Source organism: Aythya fuligula, chromosome 12 (genome assembly GCF_009819795.1).
Source record: "Aythya fuligula isolate bAytFul2 chromosome 12, bAytFul2.pri, whole genome shotgun sequence".
Classification (NCBI taxonomy): Eukaryota; Metazoa; Chordata; class Aves; order Anseriformes; family Anatidae; genus Aythya; species Aythya fuligula.
Window position 1 is genome coordinate 43,245 of NC_045570.1, and position 11,725 is coordinate 54,969.

Consider the following 11,725-nt stretch of genomic DNA (forward strand, 5'->3'; position numbering starts at 1 on the left):
AGCGCCTCTCCTAGATCAAATTCAGAATTCAGGAACTAAAGCCCTCCTGAATGAGCCCCCAGTTGTAATAAATGTCTGGGTCCCAAATAGGATTACAATTAAAGTTTACAATTTATTAAATGAGTAGAGGTAAGCAAGCAGCGCTGGGTGCACCGGGAGTCTCTGCTCCGCCAAGACGCACACCAGTTACATCAAGCAGCTGATTTTTATGCTCCTAGGCTAATACATATTCATTACTACTTCTACAAAAGGCAGGGTTATTATAATTAGTTCCCAGAATCTGAACCCTCCCATTGGTGCATGCGTTATCAGTCTCCGGTGGTCCTTCTGGGGGTCTCTCATGCTGAAAGCTCGTAGTCTTCCTCCCAGGCTTTTCCCTTGTCCTTTTCCTTTGTCCATCTTGGCTGGATGACAGACACTTGCATAGTGTCCCATGCAGCAGTTTTAATAGTTAGCAGTTATTCTGAAACCCCTTTGTTCTCTTATCCCCTATTGACCTGAATTGCTGGACCATTCCTTTGCAAGATACAAGAACTATACATGTATACATTAACCACTCTGGTTTTCTTAGACTTGTGGTTATACAAGGGTATGTAAGACAGAAGGTCACATTTCATCATATCATGCTGCCCTAGTATTGTTCCATATTGACACGAATCAGATGAACTCATTTCACACTGTTAAGCTCTCTTATCACTGCAAGCATATCTCAATACCACCTTCCTTCCCTCTAAAGGATGTAACTGTGCAAAATCAACATTTTTATTCCTACAACCTTGATCCCCTTACCCTGAAATCCTTATTCCCCTTAAACCTAACAACTCTAACCACAACCCTAACCCTTATTATCAACCCCCTAACGCTAATGACACTGACCTTAATCCAAACCCCAAACTGCCCCTAACCCCACACAACCAACAATGAAACACACACACACAAAGATGGAAACTACAAAAAAGGCAAAACCCTGGATACAGGCCCCAAATCACAAATACGCAACCAAAACGCTACAGAAAAGCCCCAGATGCAGGCCCCAAATGCTACTGCTAGGCCTCAAAAGCTCAAGATGCATCCCAAAGCAAAAATGCAGGCCCCAAACGTTACAGAAAAGCCCCCAAACCCAGGCTGCACAAGTCTACAAGCAGGCCCCAAACTGCCAACAGAAGCAGGCACCAACCACACCCAGATGCAGACCCCAACTGCCCACAAGCAGCTTCCACCCCCCCACCCCCTCCCAAGAACTGGACTCCACCCAGACACAGGCCCAAGACCCGGCCCCCCCCCCCCCCCAGACACAGGTCCCAAAGGTGTACAAGCAGCTCACAACCCGCCCCTTCAAAGACAGGTCCCAACCCCCTGCCCCCCCCCAAACATGGGACACAGAGGTGTACAACCAACTCCCAACTCCCTTCCCCTCAAAGGGAGTCCCCAAAGACCCCCAAATGGAGGCCCCTAGAGTGTACAAGCACCTCCCAACTCCCCCAGGCACAGGCCCACCCCCCCCCCCCCCAAACACAGGCCACAAAGGTGTACAAACAGTCCAGACCCCCCTCCGAGACCCAGGCCCCTGAAGTGTACAAGCAGCTCCCAATCACCCACAGATGCAGGCCCCAACCCCTCTCAAAAGGGAGGCACCTAGAATGCATGAGCAGCTCCCAACCCCCCTAAACATAGGTCCAAAAGTGTATAAGCAGCTCCCAACCCGCATCAAATACAGGCCCAAAAAGTGTACAAGTAGCTCCCCCCCCCCCAGAGACAGGACCCAAAGGTGTACAACCAGTTCCTAACCCTCCTGAGACACAGGCCCCAACCCCTCCAGACACAGGGCCCCAGATTCTACAAGCAGCTCCCAACCCCTGCAAGGCAGGCCGCCTACCCTATATAAGAAGCTTCCACCCCCCCCCCCCCCCCCGGAGGGAGGCCCACAAGCCCCCCCAAACACAAGCCCCTACAGTGTACAAGCAGCTCCCAGACACCCCCAGATGCTGGCCCCAAAGGTGTACAAACAGCTCCCAACCCCCGCAGATACAGATTCCGACATTGTACAAACAGTTCCCAACCCCCTAGACACAGGCCCTAACCCCCCACAAACACAGGCCCCAAAGTTGTACAGCCTCCTCAAAATCCCCCCCAACAGCGGGCCCTTATAGTGCACCAGGAACTCCAAACCCCCCACCCAGAGGCAGGCTCCAACCCTCCATGGACGCAAGCCCTGAAGGTGTACAAGCAGCTCACAACCCCATGAGACACAGGCCCCAAGCCCCCCCCCCAGACACAGGCCCTTACAGTATACAAGCAGCTCCCAACACCCCCCAGATGCAGGCCCCAAAGGTATACAAACAGCCCCAACCCTTCCTCAAGATGCAGGCCCCTACAGTGTACAAGCAGTGTACAAACCCAAAATATTAAGATGCTCCAAACCCTATCCCGAAAACTTAGGATGCTCCAAACCCTATCCTGAAAACATTAGAATGCTCAAAGCCCTAACCCAAAAAAAAGTAGGATGCTCAAAGCTCTAACCCAAAAACTTAGGACACTCAAAGCCCTATCCTGAAAATATTAAGATGCTCAAAACCCTTTCCCGAAAACTTAGGACGCTCAAAACCCAAACCCCAAAAATTAAGATGCTCAAAACCCAAACCCCAAAAATTAGGATGCTCAAAACCCAAACCCCAAAAAATTAGGATACTCAAAACCCTAGCCCTGGAGAACCTAACCTGAAAAAAAAAAAAAAAAAAAAAAAAAAAATTGATTAAAACCCTAACTGTAAATAACTGACCAAAAATAAAACCCTAAGACCCTAACCCTAAAAACATATCAACACTACAACCCAAAAAGCTCTAAAACCCTGAAACCCTTAAAACCCTAACCCCCAAATCCTTAAAATCCTTACCATTAAAACTCCAACTCTAAAAACCTTAAAACCCTAAACATAAATCCTGAAACCCCTTACCCTGAAAGCCAACCCTAATGCTGTGAGAAACACTCCGTAGCCAATAACTTAGGCTCAGGCAAGGATCTGAGTGAAGTAGTAATTTATTCGCAATTGCAATGGCGGGCGCCCCACAAGCAGGAGAGAGCGCATCTACTAGTTCCAAAACACAGTTTATATACCTTTTGATGGCAGGACCCTCCCCTGTTTCCCCACTGAGTGGGTAATCCAGGTTCACAATCTATCTGATGCTTCACAAACAATGCATAGCCTTCAGTTGCTGGCCTGTTAAATTTCAAATTTCTTTTGACATTTTTACTGCTTGAAGTGGTAATGTTTCTTCACTTATCTGACTTGACTTGACACCGTGATTTTCACCTAATTGTCCTAAGGAGTCTGGTTGTCTGCATTTTACAAGGTCGCCTGCTAAACTTTCTTATCACTGTAAGCGTATCTCAGTACCACATTCCCTCCTTCTAAACAATGTAACTCTGCAAAAACGACGTTTCTATTCCCACAGTGCCCTATCCCTGAAACCTTAAAACCCTGAATCAATCTGTAGCCAATAACATAGGCTGAATCGAGGATCTCACTACAGCTTCAATGCTGCCGGGCCAGGGCGGACCGGCACCACGCGGCGGCAGCGGGGGAAGGGGCGGCGGGCCAGCACCACGCAGTGGCAGCAGGGGGAGGGGGGCGGTGCAAGGCGGGCCAGCCAGAGCAACGCAGGGAGCCATCCCTGCCCCCAAACCAGAAACAGTAGTCAAAAACTACAGAACCGGGACCCCAAACCACATGGAGCCAGGCTCCCAAACCATACATGAGCACGAACACACACAAGCCAGAGACTGAGGGCCATGATGGCTACCATCAAGAAAAGCAGACAACATCAAGGTCTTGAGAGAGATCAGCCTTTCCAAGTCCCAATGAAAGAAAAAACTGCTTCATTACTATCCCCTTGCCAACAATATATTTAAGACCCATGATATGGTGCTCAGCAAGCCAACTGCAGAAGCCAACAACTATGGGAACAAGACCTAGTAATGGATATTATAGTACACAGAAACAACCATACACCATAGAACACATATTGGAACTGCCCTGACTGGCACACGCTAGGCTGAAAAGGATGAATCCATGGCCTCTTTACCCAGTTGTTACTGGATCCTCTTCACCTGAGGAAACACACTGCCATCAGGCACCGCCGTGCCAGACAAGCTTTTTCTGCTAGAACACCCTACTCAGATGCCCTGCGGCATTCAAGTGGCCTGCTTTCCTGAGATTATAAAGACTGATGTTACAACCCACCTTGCCTGTGGCACCTGATGAACAGAAGAGAAAGCCACCGCAGCACTTGGAAACCATCCCTGCACGTGCCGCTCCTTGTCGCTCTCTGGCCTTATCTCATATCCTTAGTCACTTCTGTCGAGAGCCTGCCACAGCACCTGCAAAGCAAGACGGACACCTTTCATAGTCACCTTGTGCTACTTGGTCGTTCTGCTCCAACCCAGCTCATGACCAGCGCCTCTTCGTACACAGCTCTTCAGAGTGCAGTTTGCTCCTTTGAGCCTGTATGAGACACCTGTGAAAGAAAAAGAAAAGCATAGGCCGAGGCAGCATCCAAAGACACAGCACAACTAGGTAAGTTACTCTCATCTGCTCCCTTACCTCTGCCCGCTTACCAGCCCCCAAGGCAGATGCTTCAGTCTACCCCCTTTAAACAGCTACAACAGCTCTAAAAGACAAAGAGGGGATGCTTAGAGGAACAGTGAGAACTAAAACACAACAACTGCTACATCTGTTCCTCACTCACCTTGCCAGAGGCAGCTCTGGGTGTGACGTCCCAGGTTGTACACTGTGTTTCAACTTTATCAAATGAAAACAGTCACAAGATAATCATTCAGCTGCCAGCAATAGCACCCATCTCTCATCAACACAAAGGAACCCCTTTACAATATTATCATTTCAAAAGAGCAGTCCCCTTGCCTCAGAACCTCAGAAGTAGACTAAGCCAGCCAATGAGCTGCCTTAACCTTACTCTTACCCATACCCTTATGTTAAACCTTAACCTTAACCATTAACCTTACCCTTACACTTACCCTTACCCTAACCCTTACACTTACCCATACACTTAACAATTATGCTTAACCTTCCCCTTCCCCTTCCCATAACCCTTACCCTTACTCTTACCCTTACCCTTACCCTTACCCTTGCCATTAAACTTACCCTTACAAGTACCATTACCATTACCGTTACCCTTACCCTTACCCTAATGCTTCTTACCCTTACCCTAACCCATACCCTTACCCTTACCCATTCCCTTATGCTAAAACTTACAGGTTACCCTAACAGTAACCCTAACCCTAACCCTAACCCTTACCCTTACCCTTACCCTTACCCTTACCCTTACCCTTACCCTTACCCTTACCCTTACCCTTACCCTTACCCATATCCTTACCCTTAGCCTTACCCTTACCCGTTCCCTTACTCGTTGCCTTACCCTTTGCCTTACACTTACCATAACACTTACTCTTACCCTTAACCTTACCCTTACGCTAACACTTACCCTTGCCCTAAACCTAACCCTTACCCTTACCCCTGCCCTAACACTTACCCGTACACATACCTTATTCTAACCCATACCCTTATCTTTACCCTTAACCTTACCCTAACCCTTATCCTAACCCTTACCCTTAACCTTACCTTTACCCATACACTTACCCTTACCCTAACCCTTACGCTTACACTTATCCTAACCCTTAGCCTTAACCTTACCCTTACAGTTACCCTAACCCTTACACTTACCCTAACAATTAACCTTACCCTTACCCTAACACTTACCCTTACCCTAAACCTTACCCTTACCCTTACTCTTACCCTAACCCTAACCCTTACCCTTACCCTTACCTTTACCTTTACCCTTACCCTTACCCTAGCGCTTAACCTAACCTTTAACATAACCCTTACCCTAACTCTTACTCTTACCCTTACCCTAACCCTTCCCCTTACCTGTACCCATACCCTACCCCTTCTCCTTCCCCTTCTCCTTCCCCTTTCCCTTATCCTTACCCTTACACTTACCCTTACCCTTAGCCTAACCATTACCCTTACCCTTATCCTTACCCTTCCCCTAACCCTTCCCCTAAACCTTACCCTTACCCTAACCCTTACCCTAACCCTTACCCTTATCACTACACTTAATCTTAATCTTACCCTTACCCTTACCCTAACGCTTAACCTAACCTTTATTGTAACCCTTACCCTAACCCTCCTTACCCCTACTGTTATCCTTACCCAAGCCCTTACCCTTACCCTAACCCTTACCCTTACCATTACACTTAACCTTAATCTTACCCTTACTCTTACCCGAACCCTAACCCTTACCCTTACCCTTACCCTTACCCTTACCCGTACTCTTACCCTTACCCTTACCCTTACCCTTACCCTAGCACTTAACCTAACCTTTAACATAACCCTTTCCCTAATCCTTCTTACCCTTAACCTTACCCTGAAACTTATCCTTATTCAAGTCCTTACCCTTACACTAACCCTTACTCTTACACTTACCAAAACCCTTACCCTTACCCTTACCCGTACCCATACCCTTACCCTTACCCGTACCCATACCCTTATGCTAAAGCATACCCTTACCTTTACCCTTAACGTAACCCTAACCCTTATAACCCTTACCCTTAACCTTACCCTTAAACTTACCCTTATCCTTACCCTTACACTTACCCTAGCCCTTACCCTTAGCCTTATCCTAACCCTTATCCTTACCCTAAACCTTACCCTTACTCTTACCGTTACCTTAACTCTGACCTTAACCCTTCCCCTTCCCCTTCCCCTAAACCTTCCCCTTCCCCTTCCCCTTATCCTAAACCTTACCCTAACCCTTATACTTACCTTTACCCTTACCCTAACCATTACCCTTACCCTAACCCTTAACCAAACCCTTACACTTACCTTTCCCTTACACTTACCCTAACCCTTACCCTTACCCTTACAATTACCCTTACCCTTTCCCTTACACTTATCCTTAAACTTCCCCTAACCCTTCCCCTTCCCCTAAACCTTACCCTAAAACTTACCATAACCCTTACCCTTACCTTTTCCCTAAACCTTAACCTAAACGTTACCCTAACCCTTACGCTAACCCTATTCCTTCCCCTAACCCTTCCCCTTCCCCTAACCCTTACCTTAACCTAATCCTTACCCTTACCCTTTTCCTAACCCTAACACTTACCTTACCCTAACCCTTACCCTTACCCTTACCCTAACCCTTACCCTTACCCTTAACCTAACCCTAACCCTTACGCTTACCCTAATCCATACCCTAATCCTTAGCCTTACCCTTACCATAACCCTTCCCTTACACTTAACCTTATCCTTACCCTTACCATAAACTTTACCCTTACCCTAACCCTTACCCTTACCTTTACCCTAATCCTTACACTAAGCCTTACCATATCCCTTATCCTAACCATTACGCTTACCCTTACCCATAGTCTAACCCTTACCCTTAGCCTTAGCCTTACCCTTACTCTTACCCTTACCCTAACCCTTACACTCATCCTTATCCTTACCCTAACCGTTACACTTACTCTAACCATAACACTTATCCTAACCCTTTCCCTACCCCTTAACCTTACCCTTACCATTATCCTAACCCTTACCCTTAACCTTACCCTTACCCTAACACTTACGTTAACCTGTACCCTAAACCTTACTCTTACAATTACCCTTACACTTACACTTAACCCTACCCTTACCCTGACCCTTAACCTTACCCTTACCCTAAAAATTACCCTTACCCTTACCCTAACCCTTACCCTAACCCTTACCCTGACACTTACCCGTACTCTTACCCTTAACCTTACCCTTACCCTAACAATTACCCTTACCATTACCCTAATCTTTACCCTTACACTTACCCTAACACTTACTGTTACCCTTACCCTTACCCTTACCTGTACCCTTAACGTAACCCTTACACTTACCAAAACACTTACCCTTACACTTACCCATACCATTACACTTACCCTTACCCTAACGCTTACCCTAACTCTTACCGTTATCCTTAGACTAACCTAACAATCATAACCTTATCCTTACCCTTACCCTAGCCCTAACCCTTACACTTAATCTTACCCTAATGCTTACACTTACTCTAAACATTACCCTAAACCTTACCCTTACCCTTACCCTAACCCTTACCCTAAACCTTGCCCTTACCCTTACCCTAACCCTAACCCTAACCCTAACCCTAACCCTTACCTTTAACCTTAAACTTAACCTCTTACTCTTATCCTAACCCTTACCCTTCCCATTACCATTGCCCTAAACCTTACCCTTACCCTAACACTTACCCTAACCCTAGCCCTACCCCTTATCCTTACCCTTACCCTAAACCAAACCCTTACCTTACCCTTACCTGAACTTACCCTTACCCTAACCCTTAGCCTTTCCCTTACCCTTACCTTAACCCTAACTGTTACCCTTACCCTTAACCTAGCCCTTACCCTTTGGTAAGGCAGGTTCTGCTTGATGAACCTGATCTCCTTCTGACAAAGTGACGCGCTTGGTGGATGAGAGAAAGGCTGTGGATGTGGTCTACCTTGACTTCAGCAAGGCTTTTGACACCATCTCCCACAGCATTCTCCTCAAGAAACCGGCTGCTCCTGGCTTGGACTGGCGTACGCTTTGTTGGGTTAAAAACTGGCTGGATGGCTTTCCCAAAGAGTCATGGTGGATGGAGTCAAATCCAATTGGAGGCCGGTCACTAGTGGTGTTCCCCAGGGCTTGGTACTGGGGCCAGTCCTCTTTAAAATTTTAATTGATGATCTGGATGAGGGGATCGAGTGCACCCTCAGGAAGTTTGCAGATGACACCAAGTTAGGTGTGTGTGTCGATCTGCTTGAGGGTAGGAAGGCTCTGCAGGAGGATCTGGATAGGCTGCACCGATGGGCTGAGGTCAACTGCATGAAGTTCAACAAGGCCAAGTGCCAGGTCCTGCACCTGGGGCGCAATAACCCCCAGCAGAGCTACAGGCTGGGAGATGAGTGGTTGGAGAGCTGCCAGGTGGAGAAGGACCTGGGTGTGATGGTGGATAGTCGGCTGAATATGAGCCAGCAGTGTGCTCAGGTGGCCAAGAGGGCCAACAACATCCTGGCTTGCATAAGAAACAGTGTGACCAGGTGATCGTCCCCCTGTACTCGGCTCTGGTGAGGCCGCACCTCGAGTACTGTGTTCAGTTTTGGGCCCCTCGCTACAAGAAGGACATGGAGGTGCTTGAGGGAGTCCAGAAAAGGGCAACAAAGCTGGTGAGGGGCCTGGAGAACAAGTCCTACGAGGAGTGGCTGAGGGATCTGGGCTTGTTCAGCCTGGAGAAGAGGAGGCTCAGGGGCGACCTTATTGCTCTCTACAGATACCTTAAAAGAGGCTGTAGCGAGGTGGGGGTTTGTCTATTCTTCCACGTGCCTGGTGACAGGACGAGGGGGAACAGACTAAAGTTGTGCCAGGAGTGTTTTAGGTTGGATATTAGGAAGAACTTTTTACTGAGAGGGTTGTGAGGCATTGGAATGGGCTGCCCAGGGTTGTGGTTGAGTCATCATCCCTGGAGGTCTTTAAAAGACGTTTAGATGTTGAACTTAGTGATATGGTTTAGTGGAGGTCTTGTTAGTGTTAGCTCAGAGGTTGGACTCGATGATCTTGAGGTCTCTTCCAACCTAGACAATTCTGTGATTCTGTGATCTGTAAGAGAAAAGGTATAAGTGAAGGAGGAAACCCCTAGGGCACTGTTTTCATGTTTTTAATATCCCCATTGCCTTTTCAGTGTGATTAAAAATAGTGGTTAAATTTCCCCTACAATTAAAAATAAACAAGTGATTTGGCAAACAAACAAAAAAAATTTATAGTGCAGCAGCACACAGCTAACTGTGCTATGGTTTAGGTTGTTGGTTTCCATCACAAATCCAGTTTGGAATTTTTAATGTAGCTGTAAAAATCTGTTCCATTCTGAAACTTGACAAGGCATTTCTCTGCCTGAGAATGAACTTTCTTGTTTTTAAATGGAAAGGTATCAGATTTCTTTAAATTCTAGGATTGTATAAGCACTTCCAGAACACTAGTTGTAATACCGGTGAGAACACTGAAGTGGTTCTCAGGCAGAAGGAAGCAGCTCATGGGAGGGGCGTGTGTATGCGCGTAAAACATTTAGGATTTAACGTACAACGGAGTATTGTGTATTATCTGTCTGGTTAAATCACCCATTGTGTTGAAGGGATTGTGATGTTCCTGATGACAAGCAAGTTAGTTGCCCAGCAAGATACAATACATGTAGAGGAAGGCACTGAGCAGGCTTTTCTACTAAACTTTGCGAGTGCATGCTAATCTTGATTTACAGGATTGTGCCTGCTCCTTTGCCAAGCTGATCTTTGGGCAAAATCAGTTTGCATTACATGGCACTGAATCATGTGATGTTCAGATGAATGCAGAGTAGGATTAGACTGAAAACCCTTATCAGGCCAGGCCTTGGGAGGTATAAAGCGATAGGCTTGCAGCCTTGACTGGAACTACTTGCCATCCAGAGAAGTGCAAGAATGATTTATGTCAGAGGCTTTTTGTTGTACAGCTTCCAAAGAAAGCAGTCAGAATGGTTTGGATTACTGCCTTCCATGTCCTTAAAATAATCTTGGGAATTGATTTCTTCCTTGCCTCTGTCTACAAGTTCTAGCACCTTGATGTTAGTACAAACATAAAACATTCCTCTCCCCAAAAAGATTAGCAAAGGCATCCTAGTGTTTCTTGAAAGAAACTGGCAAGTACGTTCTTCACGTTGATATTGTATAAAGTCACTTTAGGATAGAATAAATCTTGCAGTTAAAAATGTAATGAGAACAAAATATATGACATCTTGTTATCTGTCAACTTTCTGTTATGTTGAAGCATCTTGTTAATTGAAACATCCCGTTATCTGTCGACCTTCAGTTATGCTGAAACTTGAGCTAACTTGAGCCAACTCGGCATTCCTGCAGCTTGGAAAACAACAGATTCAGACAACTTGGCATTCTTTAGCAAAAGGTGAAAAGTACACCATGAGGAAGACCTACGGTCTTCCTCCCAAAAACCCCTGCCCACAATTCTTGGTAGGCTTCGCGCAAGGACTGATAAGCTAGTTAGCATACAAAGTGAGAGTAGGTGGGTTTAGGTGATGAATATGTAAAGATGTTTATTGAATATTCATTGTTTTGCTGTATAAATATGAGACACTTTGTCACTTCAAACATGCACGTTAGGCGGAAGGATCCCCTGTGCATCCAGCACTGACAATAAAGGATACTTCGTCACTTAAAAATTTCGGCTTTGTTCTTTGAATAATGTTAAAAATACAAAATTTTAGGTTTCTTAAAATAAATCTGTAAAGCTAAATCTCTATTTTAAGTCATCATATAGTTCCACTAGAGAGATTAACATGTTTTAAGATCTACAGCTGCAAAGAGATTAGTACCGGCTTAATTTATTATGAGTAGCTATTACATTATTTCACTGTGAGATGTTCTGGTGTGTACAAATATAGCAGTGAAAAATTATTTACTGAAAGATGACATGGAAGCTCAAAGCCTTTGAGCTACGCAGACGAGATTTTGTCCTTTATTAGCATACGAGGCAAGAGTTTTAGCTAGGTGAGAGGAAATTGGATAAGGAAAAGAATTCACAACACATGCAAACATCAAACTGAAAACAAACACTGAATTTTCTACAATGCTCATTCTGCTAATAATATGCAGCAGT